Raw genomic sequence first — 7,644 nt, 5'->3', positions numbered from 1 at the left:
GCAGAAACCATTTGACTTCCACCTCACAGGGCTTTGTTTGGGTTGTTTTTTTTCAAGATTTTAGTACCAAACCTGACAACTAGGACAATTTATCAGGCTCCTATCAAAAACCGCGGACAGTCCGGCCTAGCCATTGCAGGCCATTGCAGCAGACTTCATGCAGAGACTCCTCCCTGCCCTACGGCAAGATGTGGACGGGTGGGAGCCCAGGCTCTGTTGACCACCAGCACACTGGGGTTGGGCTCTGGCTGCAGCTGCTTGGGGGGGTCATTGCTGAAGGAAGAGGGACAGCAGCCAGTGAAGAGGCTACATGGACATTATGGAAGTGCTGGGGACATTGCAGATGGAAAGCGTGTTTTTGACCGGCACTGAAATCTTGAACCTCTTGACTAGATAACAGGGTTATACTTCATTAAATTTGGGTGGAAGGTGGAGAGGGACTTGCTTAAACGTAACCCTAAGAAATACAAGTTTCTATAGGCCCAAGGAGTAATTTGCTAATTGCTGCTCTCCTAAGCCCAAAATAAACAGATGACTTCATGGTGGGCTGCTTGCTGTATGTTTTCTGTGCATTTATTGCAATGCATGCTGTCAAGGGCAGCTGTGTGTCTCTCCAAAGGAAGCACATGTTTCTGCAGTACACACAGTTATGAACGCATGAAGTAGTCAGCAGTATCGACTCCCCCTCACCCAGCTCACATGTGGTGTGTGGGTTTCTCCTGTTGTTTCTGCTGTCCCTAATACACACATAAATGACTCGGAGAATTCGTAACTCATTATTCAGCAGCAGCTCTCCCCATAACCGTTGACGAGGTGGATTAAGCATGCCTTCTGACACTGCATTTACCACTGCCTGGTGATGACTTTGTGATTGATGACTCACCGATCTGCTCCAGGGGAGTAACCTCCCCTTTGTGACCCTCGGTTTGCATGTCCATTGTGCCCTAGCCTGGAGCTTGCCATCTGTGCCTCCAGCGTTCCTCCACTCACATAGGTCTCTGCATAAACCTGCCCTCCTCATGCTAGTAAAGTGGACCTCACTGACAGCTATGATGATCAAAGCTATTGCCCAGCACAGTATTGACTCTGTCCTTCAGATCTTGGTGTTTTGCAGGAATCAGAAGCTATGAGCTTGACTAGCTGGCTTAGACTACCGTTCCCTTTTCTGTTCTGTCAGATGTGTCATGTGTGGCCCAGCGTGGCGATCCCCATGCTGTGCAGTGAGCCCAGGACATGCAGAGCAGGTCTCCAGGCCACCATCCTCAGCAATGTACAGAACAAACAGAATTGTCGTAATTCACAGGAGAACAAAGGCTGATAATTTTCTGCCTGAATTGAACATTTCTTTGCAAAGTTCCATGACTCGCCAAGTAGAAAATAATCCAGATGATTCTGTTTATTGTTATACCAGTTAATTTTCCTTATTTCAAAATTGTCCTTTATTTCAGCAACATTCCTAGTAATGCAGCTGTCATTCAGCTTTATTCAGATAAACCATGTTAAGTGCGTAGCTTTGGCATAGAAGTGGTCCTTTCTGCCCAAAAATTAATTCTGAATTTGTATAATACTCTCTGTGAACAAACAATGTTTTTATTAGCTTTACAGAACGCACCTCCCTTCTACAGAAAAAATGGTTACTGACAGCACAACAGATGATACGGAATAAAATTAAATCTAACATTCAAAACAATAATGAGTATTTCTACATATTAACATTCATATCAAGCTTAAAATTAGTACTATTTGGATCACAGACGACTATTGAATGCTATGGCAAAGAAACTATATAAGCAATGAAAATTACCATTTAAAAATAGTTAACAGCGTGAATTGGAAGATTTAATGTGTTTTATTCTTTTAATGTACAGCCCCATTCCCAGAATTTCACTGGACCATGCGGACAGACCAACTGTCACAGCTGTCTATCAAGGCTGAATTAGATGAAGATGAACAATACAGGCTTTGTGGTTCAACTGAAGCAGCAGCCTCAAAAGTTTCCATTTCTCATTCGAGGGCACTGTGGGAGCATTGTCTTCTCCCTCTCTGAAAAGAGAATGGAACAATTATGTTACTGAAATTCCTCCACAGTGGGTCTGAAAGACTGTTTATGTCCAGCCAGGGAGACAGGGAAAACTAAAAGCTGGGATTTCATGACAGCAGGTGGGGGCAGTTTCAGGGTATATACTTCAGTGACATAATGGTCCTGATTCTTCTCTTTTAGGGTAAAGCCAGTGCTAGAAGATTTACTAGCAATGGAGGAAATGGCAATGAAAATGCAAAGTTAAATGGGGTGGTAAAATTATTAACTTGAAACAAAGCTTTACAATTGGCTTTCTGAATCAATCAGGTAATTGATTCTAATGTGGAGAGCATGGCAGTAAACTAGAAAGGAAAATATACTAGTCAGAATTTTTTACCATTTACTATTTTAGGGGCCCTATCAAGTGAAGTGCTGAGTACGAAGCTCTCATGGGAGTCAGGTGGGCTCAGGAGACAGAAAGCAATCACTCAATTTGTCCCTCCTAATAGCAGTAATATTCTTATTCATTAGCAGCAGAGATAAATCGATACTTGATTTCATGCAAATACATATTCATGTGCTTCAGCATAACCTCAGGAAATCAGCTCCTCAGGTTGCCCCAGTGCTCTCAGTTCAGAAGCAGCAGGTATGAGAGTGCCAAACCATTTCATTCTGTTGTACTAATAATCTCATTTTTTTTCCTGAGGTTATTTTAGTGCTAACTAGAACTCAGTACATACACACTAAAAATCTGTAAGTGCTTGGGTGCAAATGGTCACCTGGAGCTACAATTGCTTGCAGGAAGAGTCAACACATCTCTAGAGAGTTCCCACTCTTTTTCTTAAAGTGGAAGGGAGTGTAGAGGCTGTCAGTCACCAGCAGTGCTGTTAAGCAGTCAGTGTCTACCCACAAGACAATCTGTGCCATGATTTCCATGTGCTCCCTGGTTATCATCCAATACCCCCAAAAGTCATGGTGACTGGCAGCAGGACCATTTGATGGTCAACTTGAAGAACTTTCTACCAGCTGCCTTCTAAGGGAGGCTGTAAACCCTTCACAGAGCAGCTGGTTTTAGCCACAGTTACTCTCCATGTAAAAACACAGAGGATTCCCAGTTCTTCCTGGGGTTTGGTATAAAGGTGTAACATAAAAAAACATGAAATAATAACAAGTTATTCTCCATCTCTGGAAAAACTCTCGGCATGTTTTTCAGTCAGCTATTGATACAAGGGTGCAGGGACCGACCCCCTCCCTGAACTGAACAGAAAGGTTCCTCTTGCGTGGACAGAAGATACCGGATCAGGGAATTAGACTGAAAAATCTGAGCGAGGAAGCTCAAAGAAGCCAAAAACTTTGTGTTCTTAAGGTTCCGTGTAGGCAAACTAATGCTGTGACACAGTGACACTTTCTCAATCTCAATTAGTGCTAAACTAATTAAGAAAACTGTTTTATACACTGCAGTGAGTAGTATCTCTCTTCTTTCTTGGATAATCCCTAGTGTGATGTAAGGGTGATCGAGTATCTAATTACTCCTTAATTGAATGCACATTTTGTACATTTTTCACTAGTTCAAGCTTAATGCTTTTAGTCCAAAAATCAAAGTCAGTGAAATTAAGTTGAACTGGGATTTGGGCAGCAATTGTATTAATGGATTACTTTTGGAAAGGAGCCTAATTACAAGCCAGTCTGAAGATTTCAGTTGTGTTTGTTATAGAAATACTTAACGTATTGTCTGACAAAAGACTGATTGTATATATCCGTAGTGTTGTTATTCATGTTTACCCCTTATTCTTGTTTAAGAGTAATTTTTCTACTGTGCTAAATTAATAGCACTGTTCCATAATATATGTGGTCAAGTAACACAGTATTCAGGCTAAAGGTTTATGTACATATGAAGATACCTGTTCCTCTTATTCTTCTGAAAAGTTTTTGCAAATGTAGTATTTGAGCTACAATTGTACACATGGACATGTGTATTATAATCAGAAAATTGCCTAGATGCCTTGCTTGTTTATAGATTATATTTCTGCCTCTGAAATTTCCTTTGCTTGGGTTGAGTCCTACATACATTAGAGTCCCACTGCTTCTAGTGGAGTCCTCTCCAGATAAGACAACCATCCCCAAAGAAAAGCTTTCAGGATCAGTGCCATAAAGTGTAAATACCTAGGAAATCTGAGAGTTATTATCATAATACCCATGGTTTAAAACAAAAGAAATATTAACAAGGTCAATCAAAATTCAGAAATCATCCTCAGAATGTAAAAAAATCATTATGTTTCCAAGAATATTTATTTCTAATTCTTTCATATAATAATTTTAGGTACTTAAGATTCCTCACAGAGAATAAATTCTCTTGTACAAAACTGGGATAAATGCAAGACTAACTTTATCGCAGAAACAAGGAGTGGTGACAGGAGCAAAGATAGGGCTAAGCTCATATATTTTTAAGAACCAAAGGTCCCAATGTTCCCATAGTAATAGACAGAACACATTTAAAAGAGAAGATATAAGAAAACTTCAGTGAAAAGGATTATTTTTCAAAATCTTCCAAAAGTGTTGAGAAAATACAAATAAATGGACTATGGAGAAATGAAATAGGATGGCCACAATAATATGCCTTTCCATCTGATAGGGAGAAAATAAGATGCCCCACTGCAGCAGCCTTAGGTGAAGATCACTACACAACATCAAAAACTTTCTTCTGCTACTTAAAAATACTCAATCTGCTTTCTGGAGAGCTTTTCCACCTCTTTTGTCTTACCATATTCCCTATCATTATTGTCTCACACAAATGTCTTCATTTTTTTCCTTATAGAAACATCTTGCCTTCTCCTCCTTAACACTAGATGAAACCAAAAAGTTTAAGAGTTTAAAAAAAATCAAAGGACATGGGTGGCAAAACCAGTTTAACACTGACTACACATTACCATTATCCTATACCTTCCTAAAAACAGCACCTGAAAGTACGGATTCAGAGTGTCTCAGAAAAGAGAACTACCTTATGAATCCTTATCTTTCCTGAAACACTTTGCATTCCTTCCATGAAAAGGTCACAATTTATTGATTCTACATCTAGTTCTGTGGGCATTTAACAACATCAGGCTAACTAAAGTGTACCTTTGTTTCTCTTGAGCTGTGGGGATACATAAAAATCTTTTAAAAATTACAGTAAGTTTTGCTGTGTAGCACTGCTCTGTCATAAATTGTGGTGTTAGTCATAAAACATTGCTAACAACAATCACTGCTGGTATTCTCTTCCTTGAGTGACAATTATCAGTTGCAAAACCATTTCTGGTTACCCGGATAACTTGGTTGGTTTTATTTGCTATTTATTTTCAAAATGTTGTTTGCTTAGCAAGAGCTTGTTTGCATACTTTCATTGCATTGTTTTCATCCATATGAAATAATTAGAGTCACAAATTCCAGTAAGAGTAAGGAACTGTGACTACCTGGATCTTCAATTTCAATGGAGTAATAATGGTCTGCTTAAAACTCCCTGTGTGATTTCATCTAGGTAAAACAGAGTGCACTCCCACTGTCCAACATGTATAACATTGCTGAAGGAGGAATGCATATTGCAGGCTTTCTTCTCTGTCTGTGGTCAGACACATGTACCTGTATGTCCTTCTAATATCCTTGACATTTGAGAGCTGTTACATTACTATATTTCACACATACTAATCTGAAGTCTCTGTATTTTAAAAAACAGCTGTAGTTTTACCAAAGGTGATCTAAGCTTCCTACCACTTTGCCTCACCACTAATTTGCAGCATTTTCCCCATAAGTGAAAATAACATGGCAGAGTTTCAGTGTGTTCAGACTCTAACTTTTGGGTTGAAATTACCAATAAACATGCTGTGAGGGTGTTTTTCAGGACAGGCACTCCCGGCTACATTATCACTTTCAAAGTAGCAGTGTACAGACCATACATGGTTTATGGTAAGCAGCTGGAAATTACACTCTCAAAATGCTTTTCATAAAAAAGCTGATGATAACAGTGCATTGTGGATAGCAAAAAATGTGTGATGCTGATAGAGAGTCACAGGCCATGAAATCTGGGAGCTCTTGTCAGCATGAAGTATCTTATTTGAAGCATAAGCAAGGGTCTGATTCCTAGGCTACCTTATGCTTTTTTTAGCTTTGAAAAGGAAGCACAGCATTTTGTTTCTCCTTTGCTGCTTCTTTACGTGCTACGGAATTTCAACTGTTTTCCATTCCTCCACCAATATTTGTGTATTTCTAAGAAGAGCTCAGTAAAGGAATGAACAAGGACAATTCCAATATGGTACCAATTCTGGAAACAGCTACAATTCAGAATGGTTTTCTTCCTCATTTAGGGCTTGATCACTCCCTACACTGATGCTCTGGCCTGGAAACAGCATAAATTCCTACTACAGCAGTGACCAGTCTATGACTCTTGGGCTGCCTGTGCCTACCAAATCCCTAAGTTGTGACTCCTGCGTCAGAAGTATGTCACACAAGCAACAAAAGTGTTTTGCTACTCACTAATTTGAATCCTCACCAGTGGGAAAACATGTTAGGCTGACATTACAGGGTTCACTTACAATCTCAGCGCACACTCCATTCCTTTCTATGACAACAAAGTAGTGGGAAGCAAATTGAAAAGGCACCATGCTTCAGCCATTCCTGAAACTCTTAGTCCCCTGAATGTTCCAAAAGTTTTTGGTATGTTTCCAGTAGGTATCCAATTATGGTGTGTGGCTCGCAAGCCAAAGATGTTTGGCCCTCTGTCCTATAGTCATACACTGAAATGTAAGCACATTCTCAAGTACTCTGAAGTGGCAGCAGTGTTGGACACTATACATAAGTTCTTAAAAACAGAACAATAGTCAGTTTTGTTGATAACATGAAGTTGAGTTTCTTTCAAAGACCGAAACTTAACAATTAAACCAACCACCTTTTAAGCATAAAACCTAAACTCAAGGAGACAAAAAATGACCAATGAAAAATCCCTTGCTGAGAAGCAGCATAAATACTCGTATTTCATCAAATCTAGGAAGTTGGTGTTTGTATTTCTAAAGAACTAGTCTTGATTATCTTTGTGTTGGTTTTTTGTTTTTTTTAAACCAGGAAAAAGAGAAGAATGGTCACAGTAGCCTAGTGATGCATGGCTGCTGAAAGCTCAGTCCAGCTCTGGATCTACACAACAGGAAAGCATAAAATTCCCAAGTGTTGGAACTTTCTGCAGAGCAACTTGTTTGTGAACTTCAGGAACTACAAAGGCTACTAGTAAACTGAGAATAAAGACACATAATGAGTGGTAATGTAAACCTCCATTCAAATGCAAAGTTCACTGAGAACTGCTTAGGCAAAGAAATACGGACCATAGCATCATGCCACTCTTGCCTCCATTTCTCAAAGGCAAGGCACAGCTTTATAGCTCACTCTGTATTTGAATGTCCCTTCATATTCTATAATCTAATTACCATCCAGTGTGCAATGCCATAAAGAGGGCAGTGCACCACTACTTGCTTAGTACTAGCTCATTCCCACTGGCAACACTGATCCCCTGTTCAGTGTCCTATGGAAAGGGCTGCATAGTTTTGGTGTCACAAGAGCAGCTCAGCAGCTTCAAAAGCAAGTGATGTGCACTATCCACTCAC

The 7,644-nt window shown here is 39.8% G+C and overlaps 1 protein-coding gene across 2 annotated transcripts in view; it reads right to left on the bottom strand.

Annotated features, from left to right (window-relative positions):
- Positions 1–1,415: 1,415 nt before the first annotated feature.
- CA8 (carbonic anhydrase 8) overlaps positions 1,416–7,644 on the bottom strand; it is a 50,812-nt gene continuing 44,583 nt past the window's right edge. For both annotated transcript variants that reach the window (XM_041123183.1, XM_030012418.2), the window contains one exon: positions 1,416–2,043. The gene's annotated coding sequence lies outside the window, so the exon portion shown is untranslated. The remainder of the gene's footprint in view (positions 2,044–7,644) is intronic.

The sequence above is a fragment of the Aquila chrysaetos genome, chromosome 4 (genome assembly GCF_900496995.4).
Source record: "Aquila chrysaetos chrysaetos chromosome 4, bAquChr1.4, whole genome shotgun sequence".
In the NCBI taxonomy this organism is placed as follows: domain Eukaryota; kingdom Metazoa; phylum Chordata; class Aves; order Accipitriformes; family Accipitridae; genus Aquila; species Aquila chrysaetos.
The sequence above is the reverse complement of the archived record's forward strand: the minus strand, read 5'-3'. Positions and strand labels throughout refer to the sequence as shown.